Here is a 14,959-nt window from a genome sequence, read left to right as displayed (position 1 = left end):
GAAAAGGGAAAAGGAAAGGAAAGGAAAAGAGGAAAAGAAAAAGGAAAAGAAAGGAAAAGGAAAAGAAAAAGAAAAAGAAAAAGGAAAAGGAAAAGGAAAAGAAAAAGGAAAAGGAAAAGGAAAAGGAAAAGGAAAAGGAAAAGGAAAAGGAAAAGGAAAAGGAAAAGGAAAAGGAAGGAAAATAAACAGAAAAACAACAAAATTGATTAAAATAAATTTTCAAACAAATCACAATGTTATTAGCTTTAAACAATCAAAATTAATCAATAAAAAACATCCAAATAATTAAAATTCAAACAATTAAAACAAAATAAATGAACTAATATTTAAACAAGTAAAATTCAAACTATTAGGATCAAAACCAAATCAATAAAATGACATTCAAACAATTAAAATTCTAACAATTAAAACAAAATCAATGAAATAATATTTAAACAATTAAAATTCTAACAATTAGAATCAAAACAAAATCAATATCTATTATAATATGTTTTTATGATTAAAACAATTATTTTCCAAAACCATCTTAATCAGAAGCTTAACATTACTGAAACTGATTATACCAATCATAACCACTAACAACAATTTTAATCAGTTTGCTGTTAAAGGCCTGACTTTCACTGCTCGTGTAATTTGTCTGGTATCAATAACTTTAGGGGTATCTTTAGCAGATGGAGTAGTGATCAAATTATGTGTTTCCATTGTTGATGCCCATTGTGTCAGCCGTTTTACCATTCTCCAATTCAGGATGTATAGAATGACTGACAAAACAAAACTGATTGAAACCAAAATCAAAAGCACAACAATGGGATGACACAATTTGTTTAGGACGCCGGTAGCAGTAGGTGACCACCCAAAAAGAGTATCCCACCACCTGAGTTCAGCAACCCCTTTTACCCTTTCTAAAACCTGATGTATTTCTCTCACATCGTGATGAACTGTCACCAGGGTCTTCTGTCCATTTTTCTTGATCTTTTCCAAGATTCCAATTAAGTCCTGGTGAATCAACAATTGTTTAATCAAAGTGAGGTTCATCCCGATGGGAGCAGGCACTAACTGATGAATCAGTGTAAAATTGGATTGCAAAAGGTGATGAGACATAACTGGAACAGTATAAGAAAAGTCACAGCCCTTGATTGTGGTAAAATTACAAACACAAAAATTTAGATGATTTTTTGGATTCACTGTTACATTTTCTACAAACACTGAGTTGCAAGCAGTTCTTACACACACACATCCATTTCCTATGTACACCAGCACTGTTGCAGGAGTCTCATCAAGGTGTATTTCAAAATGACAGATTTTTGATTTTGCTCTGTGTCTAAACAGATGTCTTGGGCCACAATGGCATTGCTTTCACAAATGAAATCCTGTTGCTCCCGAACAACACAAGATTCCAAATTAAGAGTTTGCCATTTCTCACCAATTTGACGGGCCCATTCTCTATGCTCGAAAGGATAGAGAATAGTTCCATCGTGATTCAATCCTAATGCAATGATGGGGTATATCAAATGCACTGAAGCGTTGTGTATTGTCAACACAAAGGCTGTGGCTGTGTTTGTGCTGGGGTTGCAGGTAAAGTTTACCAAATTCCACCAGGACTGAAGCTTCCTTTCAAAATCATTAGCATTTTCCCAAATTATTGTCCGGATTTCAGTAGGGAAGATGCCTTCTTCCCCTTCCCTTATAATTGAGGCAACAACTGTTTGCATCCAAAGCTGTGCCTGGATGCAGCTGAGGACTAAGGAGGTGTTGTTTTGAGCAGTAGCAAGAGCATCAATTATCAATTTGTGATCATTTACATTTGCTTTTTCCCAATCTGGTAAATGTTTGATAATAACCACTGTTGCGTCCCCAGGGCTGTTAAAGAGGACTGCAGGGGTTGTTTCAATTTGGTCAGGTCTCTGGTGGTGGCAACTAATTTGTTCATTAGTACTTCTGAATCAATGCTATTTAAAATTCCCAATCCTGTTCCCACAACACCGGTTATGTCTCGTTTGTTTCTTGAAAGGATCCTCCTGGTTTTGCAACCAGGTTGTTTGTCCATGCCAAGAAAAGGTGAACAAGCTGGCTGAATTACTGAAACATTGTTTTGCATTGGCAATTTGACTTGTTTAAAAGACCATGCCGAATTAAACAATATTTGCTGTTGGCCAGTTTCCTTAATTACATAGGGTCCAATTTCAAAAAATCTTTGGCTCAGTATAACTGGTGGTTGGGTAGTAGGTGTTACAACGTTAACATTGAGTTCCCATTTATATTTTGTATTGTTTTTCCCACACATAATTTTTTTGGAAAAATTGTACAACAGTTCAACTTTGATTTTAAATTCTCACAAAAGAAAACACAGCTGTAAGGTCCTGTGCTGTAACTGTATACAGGTTTGATGAGGGATTCAGCAATTAATCGTCACATTCCATGGTGTTATTCTGTGAAAAGTAAACACAACAGAATCTGCCACAAAGAGGCAGGAGGTTAAAATGATGGAACTATGCAGACAGAAGTTCTGTTAACTTCCCAGTCATTTTGCTGCCAAGAAGGAAGCCACTCTGTACCTCCTTTAAACACAGCATAAGAGTCAGTGTAGTTGCAAACAAAGGAGGCACTCTGCACTTCAAGCTGGAAAACACCCCAAATAACCATCAGGGCTCCAACCCAAGAGTCACCCCGTCCCCCAGCAATAATTTGCTCAGCAGAAGCATTAGTAAACAAAGAATTAGTGAACAGAGATTGTTTGGGGGAGAAAGCAGAGACTACTTTAATTATTGAGGCAGGTTTGTCATCGCTGTTACCCAAGTTCTCAGTTTCTGTTATTGCCAGATTTTTTACAGTTCCTTCTTTTACTGAGGATTTCTGGGCCATCCCGTCAGGGGGGGCAGTCCCAGTAGTGGCTGTCTTCAAAAACCTCACTTCCTGAGAAGGTTTTTGAATTTTCTCTGAGGCAATTTGCAAGTTAGGGCTTTCTAGGTGAAAAATTATTTTCTGTTGCACATCCCTCACTTCTTCTTTTTCTTCTTCTCCTATCAATACCTCATCTATGTATTGGTACACAGCTACAGTGTCAGGTTTGGGTTTTTGGATTGGCCATACAGGGGAGTTTTGCAAGTCCTGTATAACCGGTTTGATCTATACTTTGGCACCAGAGAGGAGAGGGTATTGTTTTACATTTACAGGTAATTGCATAGGTGATTTATGACCAGCAGTGAATTGTATTTCATGTATAATTTGCAAGCAGGCAGCTTTGTGAATGTTTTTTAGGAGTTTGTCTGGGGTGCCAGTTATGGCTAGAGGATTACCTCTTTCTAGGGGGCTAAGTCCCCCAGCCCAGTAGGCTGCATGCTGTGTCAGAGACCATGGAACACGAGCGTTTCCAGTTGTTAAGAAAACTCCAGGCCCCCAGTACCCACTGGCTTCTTGTTCACTTAATTTAATTTGATCTCCTCCAGTGGGTGAAACTCAAAAAATATTCTCAGTCTTGGATTCTTGTGGGAGATGTGAGTATTCTTTCTTTAATTTGGCCAATTCAGTAGCAGTGTATGGGATTTCTTTGGATGTTATGTGGGGGTCAAAATCCTCGTCGTTCAGGTATCTATATTCCGTTTTAACGAGAGGTCTCATTTTAGAGCAGCAATTTTCCCCACTATTTTGTATGTGTACTAGTTCTTTCTGTGGGTATATGTGGTTTATGTGATATGTTTCCTTTTCTTCTGTTTCATTCGGTGTATCTGCATGTTGTGAGGCATGTGATAGTTGTAGTAAGTAGTTGTGATTTCTTTCCTGCTTTAGTTGGTTTTGCAGAGTTTCTATGTGATTTGTTTTCTGTTCTAGTTGGTTTTGCAGAGTTTGTACCTGATTTCTTTCCTGCTCTAGTCGGTTTTGTAGAGTTTCTACCTGATTTGTTTTCTCCTGTAATAGTTTCTGCAAAGCTTCCACCAGGTTTTGCAAGGAGTCTATCACTGCACTTTCCTCACTCACTCATTTAAAACGAGATTGTACAGCAGCTGAAAGACAAGCACCTAGAACTGAGCAAAGTGTGGTTTTATTTTTCTTGCTCAGTTTGAATTTTGTTTCATGTTGCAAAGAATGTATCCTATCAATCACATTTTCTAAATTAAACCAATTACTGTGTGCCCAGTCTTCCCCCTTTGGGAGGGTCTGGCATTATACTTAGCTAGTAAAGCGTAAAATGCAGCTTTATCATTTTCAGACATTTTTATGAAGGGACTAAAACCACTCTCAGGGAGACACACTTAAAGTTACACAAAAAGCACAGCTGAAACTGTGAATCCCTTCTCTTCCCTGGAGTGGGTGAAGAGACACACTACTTGGGAGGTACTAACTTAACTACAAAAACCACTTGTCTCTTCACGATCCCAAGTAGTCAAATACAATAATTATACAACAACTGTAACCTCTGAGTTACGATTATGTGCGAGGGGGAAAAACCACTTCAGGAAGAAAAACACTTGCCACCCGGACTTCTGCTGGGGACAACCCCCTGTCATCCCTGAGTGGCTGAGGAGACCAAACTACTTGGGAGGTTCTCTTTAGTTTCACAATGGGTGTCTCCTCGACTACACCAAGCAGCAATTAATGTGTGAGGGGGAAAAACCACTTCAGGAAGGAAAACACTTGTCACCCAGACTTCTGCTGGGGACAACCCCCTGTCATCCCTGAGTGGCTGAGGAGACCAAACCGCTTGGGAGGTTCTCTTTAGTTTCACAATGGGTGTCTCCTCGACTACACCAAGCAGCAAACAACAAAAAACACAAGTCCCATCTTTTGCTCAGCTGAGATCCTTTCAAAAAATTCTCCGATTACTGAAATGAAGTTGATTATCCACCTGGGTCTGTGTGCAGATTGCGGGAAGAACCCAATACCACCTCCCTTGCTTTCTAACACTGTTCAGTCCTTACGGCACTGACAGGCTAGGTGCGGCTGAAATGGCACAGGTCTTCCCCTGGTACAAAGTGCACAGAAACCCCCAACTCCCCCAGTATTGGGAATTCAATTGCCAACTACGGCAAAAAATGTCACGGTCCGCCCAATTCAAGAGCGAGTCGTGACTGGTTCTTTTATGGATCTCGGAGCGCAAAAGACACAGCAAGGGACAAAACCAGTTTACTTCTACAGAAATGCACTTTATTTAGTGCCAACCAAAATGTGATAGGGGGACAGAGAGAGAGAGAGAGAGAAAGAGAGGGGGGTCGGGATTATAGCTACCAAGACGGGCAGACGAATCCTCGTGGAGCCAGCCAGTAGATGTCCGTTGCCGTCTGGGGAGATCTCGGGGGTCTCCTTTGCGAAAGTCACTTTTATAGTCCTTTCCCAAAGCGAGTGGCTTCTGGCCAAAAGGTGGGAAGATTTATGGACTATTGTATGTGGAGCTCATTACGCGGGGGAACAGGTGGAAACAGGACGCTTCAAGGCACATCAGACCATCTTTGTCTTCATGAACATATGCAGGGCAGCCCATACTGACCAGTCCATTGTTCTTTCATCTGTGGGAGCTTGTTGAGTAAACTCCCCGTGACTAGTTGTCATGAGAAACCAGTCCTGGTAGGCATCACCTGCGTAACAGTCACTTGGTGTTCCTCCCATCCCTGGGCAGTGCAGGCCTCAGGCGAGGGTCATTGGGCAGAAACAGATGAGAGGCTCGGACGGACTCTCTCAAATACGTAGTACTAACTAAATAAGATAAGCCCTGCCTTCACCAGGCAGATTCCACCATGGATGCCAGGCTGAGCAGACCACTGCTGGCCAGGCAAAAAGTCCCAGAGATAAGAAATAATAAACAATCCTTGGGAAAAGAGAAAACCATCTCCGGCAGTCTCTCTTCGGCAGCTTCAGAGAAAACCAGGGTTTGAACTACCTTCGTGTTCCTCTGGGGTGATCTCGGGGCAAAGGAGAAACCCCAGATTGGGACATGTCCCTGCAGTAAGCCCTGAAAAAGGCCCAGATAGAGGAGCAGAGAAAGGCAGAACTGGAGGATGAGAGAGACCATCAGAGACATGTGGAAGAGGAGGAGCAGCAGGAGGAGCAGAAACTGTGACGAGGATGAGGCTGGAGCAGGAGGAAGAGATGCAGGAACTGAACATGGTAGGGCCAGCGCTCCCTGCTGTCACCTGGCCCTGACTGAGTCTCCCCTGCTCCTTGTGCTCCCAGCTCTTCCTCTTCTTCCCCTGCCCTCCCGTCTCCTGGGTCCCAGTGCAGCTTCGAGTCACATTTACCTCTTGTCCCCACAGCTGTTCCTCAGTTCCAAGTACAACATGATCTAGGACAAGCAAGTGCTGGAGAAGCGAATGATCCACAAAAAACTGGCAGAGGAGAAGTGCCTGGGCAACATGTTTGAAATGGAGTGGGAGAAGGGCATGGAAGTGCAGGAGGAGCTGGAGCGCTGCAGGAAGCAGGAGCTGATCAGGTGGGCAGAAGGCTCCCTCTTGCCCATGGAGGCATCTGGCCCATTCCAGCCACACCAGCCCTGTCCATGCAGCGTTTCCACGATGGGGAGCTGGTTGGATCTAGAGGCAACCCTTCTGCTCTCCTATTCCCAGAGCCAGGCAGCACATTGTGAAGCAGATGGAGCAGAATGCAGAGGAGCGAGCACTGAGGGCTGAGGATCTGTACCAGGAGGGCCAGAGGCAGCTGGAGCGCCTGGAGCAGAGGAAGAGGGAGGAAAGGAAGGTGGGAGCAGGGAACGGGGGGGATTCAGGGAGGTTTTTGTCCCGTCTCTGAGGATCTCTTCAGGCGTGAGACCTCCCCAGAGAGGGCATGAAGGTGGTAAAATCTGGTTCTCTCGGAGGCACCGGCAAGAAAGCAGCTTGAGATGATCTTGTGTTGTTTCAGGGATGTTTATTTATCTTATCTTAAAAATGTTTCTGCCAGCCCAACACAGGTCCTCTCTTCAGGTCGACCATAGCAGAAGGTCCCCTGGGAGGGCTGTGCCAAGGCCTTTGTACTCTAAACTACATATACAATATTTACAATTTTTCCCCAATGCCATGCAACCTCTTTACAATGTCCAGTTCTTTCCCCATCCAATCTGTGGTTCCCAGGGTGCAACTTCTGCATGGATGACACGAAGAAGAAGGAGGAAAAAGCCCACCACACCCAGAATCCTCCATCTTGGCCACATGGCCCTTAATATAAACAATCTAAAAACCTACTTATACTACATTCTAACATTCTAATTTACACTCTACTCATCATTATTTTCTGTGTCTCTTCTCTCAATGTGGGCAGATTCTCCCAAGGAGCCAAATCCAGCCCCTGCAGCTACTGGGCAGCACTTGGGAGTCTCTGAGGGGTCTGCCAGGGGGGTTTTTGCATCCCCAAAGGAGCCAGGGAAAAACTCTGGACTCCCACAATTTTCACCTGGCTGGAAATAGATTGGCAGTGCTGGATCAGCCACACGCAGGGAGTGGGAACAGCAGGCAGCAGAATCAGAGCTCTGGTCCTATGGGGACTTGGTGGCATTCTCTGGAGGTGGCTCAAAGCCTCCCTGCCCTGAGTGAGGAGAAGGAGGAGGGAGCACTCAGGAGGGGCTGCAGGAGCTGTCCTGGGGCTCTGTCCCACACCCTGGGGCTCTGTCCCATCCTGGGGCTCTGTCCCACTCCAGAGCTTAGTCCCACACCCTGGGATTCTCTCCCACCCAGTGGCTCTGTCCTGCCCTTGGGCTCTGTACCACACCCTGGGACTCTGTCCCGGCCTTGGTGTCTGTCGCACCCTTGGACTCTGCCCCTTCCTGTGGATCTGTCCTCCTTAGGAGAGCTGTGCTGCCTTGGAGGCAGAGCAGGAAAAAGCTGTACCTGGAGAAGGAGGAGCTGGCTGAGTTTGAGGGCCAAGGGCTGTTTGTAGCTGTGCCTGGTGCTTGTCATGGTGCTGCAGGGTGCTGGTTATCGCACCCTGTCGCCACACCTGTGTCATGGGGCCACGATCTCCACACACAATAGTCCACAAATCTCCCCACCTTTTGGCCAGAGGCCACTCGATTTGGAAAAGGACTATAAAAAGTGACTTTCCCCAAACTGACTTTGAGATCTCTTTCACCCCAACGGATTGAAGATGCATCTCGTCTCATTTCATTGGACGGCCACGAGGATGCATCCTGTCTGTTGGTAGCTATATCCCATCCTTTCTCTCTCTCTCCGCTTTTATATCTCTCTCTCTCTCTCTATCGCAAAACTTGATTGTTAGCATGCAAAAAACTGTATTACTGCTTTCCACTAATCAAACCTGAGTCTCTTGCTTTTGTCTTTTGCACCCTGGGGTCAAATGAACAATCATGACTCTCGCTCGGATTGAGTGGATTGTGACAGGGGGGTCTGCAGGAGCAGCCCCTGGAGCCAGGGAGTGTCCTGGAGTGGTGCTGGCAGAGCCAAAGCAACAGACAAGGGTTCTCATAGTTGCCCCAGAGGGAAGCCCAGCACTGTCCCCTATTTGGGCAGGATGCTCTGAGGGCCAAGAGGAACCAAGAGGCTGCAGACTGGGAATGGTGGTGGTGGGAGACGGAGAAGACACAGAGGAAGGTGGGATGGAACAGCAGCTGAGGCCCAGAGGAACAGCACTTGGTCCATGCAGACGAAGCAGGATCACCAGGAATTTCAGAGGGTGCTCAGGTGAGGTACGTGGGACTGAGGGATGGCTCAGGCAGTGGCCAAGAAGGCTCCCAGTTCCAGCTGGTGTCTCTGGGTGCTCCAGTACCAGCCCAGGTGCTGTGCCAGGTGTGGGGGCTGTGGCAGGGTCCCTGAGGCATCCCAGCTCTCCCACAGGGCCCAACAGGAGCAGCTGCAGCAGGAGAAGCTGCAGCAGAAGCAGAGGGAGGTCTGGCAGTGCGCCCGTGACCAAGATGTGTGGTGGCAGATCCAGAAGCTGCGGCAGCGGCGGCAGCGCGAGCGGGCGGCCGTCACTGAGGAGGGTCGGCAGCAGGAGCAGGAGATCCGGCAGCGCAGCCAGTGCCTCGCCCAGCTCAGGCAGCAGAAGTGTGGGAGCCCAGGGCTTACCCCTGGCCTCCTGGGGGGTCGCAAAACCCCCCTGGCGAGGGTCTCAAAGGCTCTGAGTGAGACCCTGGTGTCACAGGTGCTGAATTCTAACCCCTGGGGGAAGTTGTCAGCACAAGGAGAATGGAAACAATCTGCCAAAATTAGTAAAGTGTAAATTAGATTGTTAGAACGTAGATAAATAGGTTTTTTTGAATGTTTATGATAAGGGACACGTGGCCAAGATGGAGAATTTGGGGGGTGGACATCTTTTCCTCCTTCTTCTCCCTGTCATCCATGTTGGGTGACACATTGGCACTTTTGGATTGGATGGGGTCAGGGCTGGACCATTTAATAAAATTGTATTGTATTGGGAAAATTTTGTAAACATGTAATACGTAATACAAACTATATAAGATAAGCCCTGCCTTCACCAGGCAGATTCCACCATGGATGCCAGGCTGAGCAGACCACTGCTGGCCAGGAAAAAAGTCCCTGAGATATGAACAATAAACAATCCTTGGGAAAAGAGAAAACCGTCTCTGGCAGTCTCTCTTCGGCAGCTTCAGAGAAAACCAGGGTTTGAACCACCTTCGTGTTCCTCTGGGGTGATCTCGGGGCAAAGGAGAAACCTCAGACTGGGACACCTGGTGTCCCTGGGTGGACATTGACATCTGGCATTCCCCTGGGTGGGCAGTGACATCTGATGTCCCTGGATGCGCCACAGCCCACAAAGGTGGTTGCGGACCACCAGAAGCTCAAGAAGATGCACCAAGATGGAGGAGACCCCCCCAGGCAGAGACATTTGGTACAGCCCCTGGTGGATCCTTGTAGCCGGCAAAGGCAGGTACAGACCCTAGAAGACCGAGCTTCAGAAGAGGCTGTTGAAGAGGCTGTTGAAGAGGATTGCAGAGACCATCTCTGGCCTTCTGCCAAGAAAAGCCGAGCTCCAGACCCGAGTCGGAGAGGAGGTGTCCTGGGAAGCCTCGCTCCTGTGCACTGCTGGTCGGTTTCAGGAACCTCCGAATCAATTTTGCTTTTGGGTAAGATGGTTCAGAATGAGACACATCATAGGATTTCCACCTAGCCGTGAGCAGGGGGAGGGAGGTTTATGGCTGCCTTGTTATCAGCAGGCGAAGAAAGCAATTAAAGTTCCTCAGAGACTGGGGGAAGAGACACATCATAGGACTCTCACCTAGCCATGAGCAGGGGGAGGGAAGTTTATTACTGCCTTGCCAGCAGCAGGTGGTTCAGCAAAGGCCTTGCCAGCAGCAAGGTCAGGGAAAAATTAAGTTAGAAATATTTCCAAGTGAGTTACAGAACTTAGATTTTTGCTATTTCACCCCTTCAGAAACCCTGACCCCAGAAGGCGGGAGGGTGCTACAGGCTACTACCCGAGCTGTGGGGGACAGAGGGGAGGGGGACGGGACCATGAAAAAGCACGGGCTCGGTGTGTTTAGCCGCAGGGATGTCCAGGGAGAGGCAACCTGTGGCGGTGACCGGGACGCAGAAAGACAGGACCATGTGGGCAGCTCTCAGCCCAAAGGGGAAGGGAGCAGCAGCCTTCACACTGACCAGGAAAAAAACAGGGAAAAAGTGCGGGTTCAGTGCGTTCAGCTGCAGAGGTGTCCAGGGAGAGGCAACCTGTGGCAGAGGCCAGGATGCAGAAAAGCGAGAAATGCGAAAAAAAACAGACAGACCTGTCTCCAGCCCATTGCCAAGGGCAATGCTATCCTGAGGGAAACTTTGGAGGGAACAAGCTACTAGATGGTTCGATTAGTCTTTCGCCCCTAGACCCGGGTCGGACGACCGATTTGCACGTCAGGACCGCTACGGACCTCCACCAGAGTTTCCTCTGGCTTCGCCCTGCCCAGGCATAGTTCACCATCTTTCGGGTCCTAGCACATATGCTCAGGCTCCACCTCCCCGGCTCCGCGAGGGGTGGCGGGCGAGACAGGCCGGTGGTGCGCCTGGGGCTGCCCAGGCGCGACGACCCGCCCGGATCCCACCTCAGCCGGCGCGCGCCGGCCCTCACCTTCATTGCGCCGCGGGCTTCGACACGAGCCCCTGACTCGCGCACGTTGCTAGACTCCTGGTCCGTGTTTCAAGACGGGTCGGGTGGGTAGCCGAAATCGCCGGGACCCCGGCGCCCGAGTGCGCCCGTGAGACCGTCCCGGCAGCACCACGTGGTCAGGCGCACTGAGGCAGTCCGCCCCGTTTGACAGCGGTGCCGGGGGCCGGCAGGGCCTGACCCCGCCCCCCGCGCGTACATGCCCTGCTGCGAGGGCGCCGCAACCCCGTGGATGCGGGGAAGGCGACGCCCCCCGCCACGACGCCACCGACGGGGGGGGAGGAGGGCACGATGGCGGTCCTCTCCCTCGGCCCTGGGATTCGGCGAGACCTGCTGACCAGGGGCTCTAACACCCGCCGCCGCTCACGTGGCGCCGGGCCACCTACCCGCCAGAGGCCTTCCCAGCCTACCCGGAGCCGGTCGCGGCGCACCGCTGTGGAGGAAATGCGCCCGGCCAGGGCTGGCCGCCAGCCGGGCGGCGGTCCCCGCGCTGGCCAGCCCCCCCCGGCCCGCCCCCGCGGGTGGGTGCCTGGGGGACGGAGGGGGGACGGAGGCGAGAATCCGCCGAACCTGCGCTGGCCGACTACAACTCGCCTGGTTGAATCCTCCGGGTGGACTGCGCGGCCCCTACACGTTTACCTCTTAACGGTTTCACGCCCTCTTGAACTCTCTCTTCAAAGTTCTTTTCAACTTTCCCTTACGGTACTTGTTGGCTATCAGTCTCGTGCCGGTATTTAGCCTTAGATGGAGTTTACTACCCACTTTGGGCTGCATTCCCAAGCAACCCGACTCCGAGAAGCCCCGGGCCCGGTGCGCCGGGGGGCCGCTACCGGCCTCACACCGTCCGCGGGCTGCGGCCTCGATCACAAGGACTTGGGTCCCCCGAGAGCACCGCCGGGGAGGGGGGCTTCTGTACGCCACATGTCCCGCGCCCCACCGCGGGGCGGGGATTCGGCGCTGGGCTTTTCCCTCTTCGCTCGCCATTACTGAGGGAATCCTCGTTAGTTTCTTTTCCTCCGCTGACTAATATGCTGAAATTCAGCGGGTCGCCATGTCTGATCTGAGGTCGCAAGCCCAGAGCTGCGCTGCCGCACCGGCCCCCTCCACCTCGGCGCCCGCGCGGCTCTTCCCCCATGCGAGGGATGGAGCGCGCGCCGGCACGGGTGGGGGGGACCGGCCGGACAGCCGGTTTTCGCTCCGCCTTCCCCCGCTACACGCTCCCCCCCACCCCCGCTCGCGCCCGCGGCGCCAGGGGGAGAGAGAAGAGGCGTGAGAGAGAGAGACAGGACGGAGACGGAGAATCCCATCCCGGAGACGAGAACCGAAAAGGAGCACGGCAGAGACGGCCCTGACCAGGGATTTATACTGTGCACCGTGGGGTGGCGCTCAGCGACCTCTTGCGGGGAGAGAAAGTCGACGGCTCGCTGACGCGCCAGGGGACAACAATAGAGGGGAGCGGGGAGGGCGGTCGGGGAAGGAGGAGGCCCGGGGGTTCACCCCCGTCCCCGGCGCTCGTGCCTCGCGTGCGCGCGGCAGCACGGCACGGTACCCGCCGGGTACCCACCCGCAGACAGCCGCCCGCACGGGGTGGAGCCCAGGGGCGAGGCCCACGCCTCGCCTCCCCCGCTCGCCCTTTTCTCTCTCGCCCTTCTCTCTCTGGTCCCACGGCGGCGCCTTAGACACCGTCTCTTGCTCCTCCCCGGCCGCCGCCGCACACCGCAGCACAGCCCCGGACAAGGACGAGCTCCGCCCCAGCGGCTCGTTCCGGGAGCGGGGAGCTGCGGAGCGCTCCCCGAGTCTGCATTTAGGGGGACGAAGGCCCAGCGCGGCAATGAGGATGACGACGATGACGACGACAAAGCCCGCACCGGGCCGCAGGCAAAGAGAGGGTGTCCGGGTCGCCGAGGAAAATGCTTCCCTCGCCGCACCCCTCCACCGGCCTTTTCCTCCGGGCACCGGGCCGGCCGCCACCGCCTAATGCAGGCGACGGACCTGCGAGGCGACCCCAGCCGCGCCGCCAGGGGTGGCCCCCGGACGGTGATTGATCGTCACGCGACGCTCAGACAGGCGTAGCCCCGGGAGGAACCGGGGGCCCCAAGTGCATTCGAAGTGTCGATGATCAATGTGTCCTGCAATTCACATTAATTCTCGCAGCTAGCTGCGTTCTTCATCGACGCACGAGCCGAGTGATCCACCGCTAAGAGTTGTCTGGCTTTCGGCACCGACCCCGCGAAGCGGCCTCCTTCGTTTCGGCAGGGATGCGGGGGCCGCTTCGACCATACGAGCACACACACGGTTGAATGGAGGAGGGGAAAAAAAAATCCGTAAACCCCACGTTACGCTCCGAAGGCCGGCAAAAAGGTGGGAGGGCGCGTGTCCCCGACCGCCTCCCCCCGCAAGGGCTGCTGTTTCTCAGAGGCGGCCCAGGTGCCCGGGCTCGGCCCGACCTCCGCACGGAGAAAGCCGGTGCAGCAACGCCATTGACCACCGAGGGACGGCGGCCCGCCCGGCCTCGCTCACGGGACGACGCGCGTTCGCGGCTGGGGGCGCTGCCGCCAGACCCTGCTCGCGCTCACCTGCACTTGACCGCTCCGCAGAGGACCCGCGGAGTGCCACCGCGCCAGCCACGTGGCGAGACTCTTCCCAGCGGCCTTACGAGGCCCGAGACGCCAAGGCGGCGACTACCGCTCCACCGGCACAACCCCTGTTCTCCCGCCATACGCTGCCGAGACCTGAGCCGGCATCACGAGCACCCGAGGCCTGCCGGTCAGCGAGACCCCACCGCCACCGCGGCCGCACTCCCAGGCACCGGCGCCGCCTCTTCGCGCCGCCGAGACCCCCTTCTGCGGGCACGCACCCTGCGGCAGGCATACGGCACCGAGCCGGGGGGCAACGCCCGCCCCCTCGCTTTCACTCGGGGACTGGGCGCAGAAGCGCCCCTGCGGCCGACCCCGCACGCCTCCCTTTGGCCCACACGCGGCCCCGAAGGGGAGACGGGAAAGCGACGGGCAGGGCCCGGGCTGGGACGGCCGCAGGCCATGGCGAGCACCTTCCGGCAGACCGTCCCCCCGAGGGGGACACTCGCCGAGCGGCGACGCCGCCGCTCGGCACGGGGTCGCCCGCGCTCGCCGGGCCTCCGGCAAGGGAGGGACCGCTGAGCGCTCACCCGGGGACGGCAGAGCGGTCGAGACAGCGATGGCCGGCGTTCGAGGAGAAGACCGTCGAGGGAAGAGGCACGGTCGCGGCCTGACGCGGCCAAGAGGAGAGAGCGCGGCGGGCCCCGGCGGCCGCAACCCCACAGCTCAGGGTAGGTGGCAGAGGGCGAGCGCCCTCTGCCAGCATCGCCCCGTGTCGAGACCAGCGAGTTGGCCCCGCGGCCGATCGCGCGAGCCGCGGCCTCTCCGCCGAGGCCGGGCCGCGGAGGGGGGGGGCAGAGCGCCCCTCCCCAGCACGGCTGCCCTTGCGCGCGGGCGCTTGGCGGGGACACCGACGTGATGGCGAGGAGGGCGCGGCCGGTCGCGACGGACGCCGCCGCAGGGGGATCGGCGGGAGTCGCTCCACAGCCCCTGCCGACGGCGCCGCACCACCGCCCGCGGCACCCGCTGCCGCCGCCGCCGCCACGGCCGTGGCCATGGCCATGGCGGGGTGTGCCGTGCCGCCCGAGTCTTTAAACCTCCACCCGGCCCAACGGGCCCCTCCCCCACTTTCGCCCCCAACGGGCGTGTGACGACGCCGAGGGAACTCAGGGTGGGGGGGAAACCGCCGAGGCGCGGAGTGCTAGGTACCTGACCCTGGGGTGAGGGAAACGACCAGCATGGCCCCGCCAGGGTGCCTCCCCCGCTGCCACCTTTGGGGGAGCGTCCACGGGTGGGGGCGCGCCCGACGTCCGCTGCCGTCACCGCGGCAATCC

At 53.7% G+C, this 14,959-nt stretch overlaps 2 long non-coding RNA genes across 2 annotated transcripts in view; one reads left to right on the top strand and one right to left on the bottom strand.

Annotated features, from left to right (window-relative positions):
• Nucleotides 1–11,033, bottom strand: part of LOC306815553 — a 12,749-nt gene extending 1,716 nt beyond the window's left edge. Inside the window, exons 1-2 of the long non-coding RNA XR_013777418.1 lie at nt 10,973–11,033; nt 10,724–10,900 (exon numbers count right to left, since the gene is read on the bottom strand). This is a non-coding gene — a long non-coding RNA (uncharacterized lncRNA). The remainder of the gene's footprint in view (nt 1–10,723; nt 10,901–10,972) is intronic.
• LOC306815554 overlaps nt 1–14,959 on the top strand; it is a 23,754-nt gene that overhangs the window by 7,120 nt on the left and 1,675 nt on the right. The window lies entirely within an intron of this gene.

Source organism: Erithacus rubecula (genome assembly GCF_903797595.1).
Source record: "Erithacus rubecula genome assembly, contig: scaffold_155_arrow_ctg1, whole genome shotgun sequence".
Classification (NCBI taxonomy): Eukaryota; Metazoa; Chordata; class Aves; order Passeriformes; family Muscicapidae; genus Erithacus; species Erithacus rubecula.
This window is presented reverse-complemented; position numbering and strand designations above follow the sequence as displayed.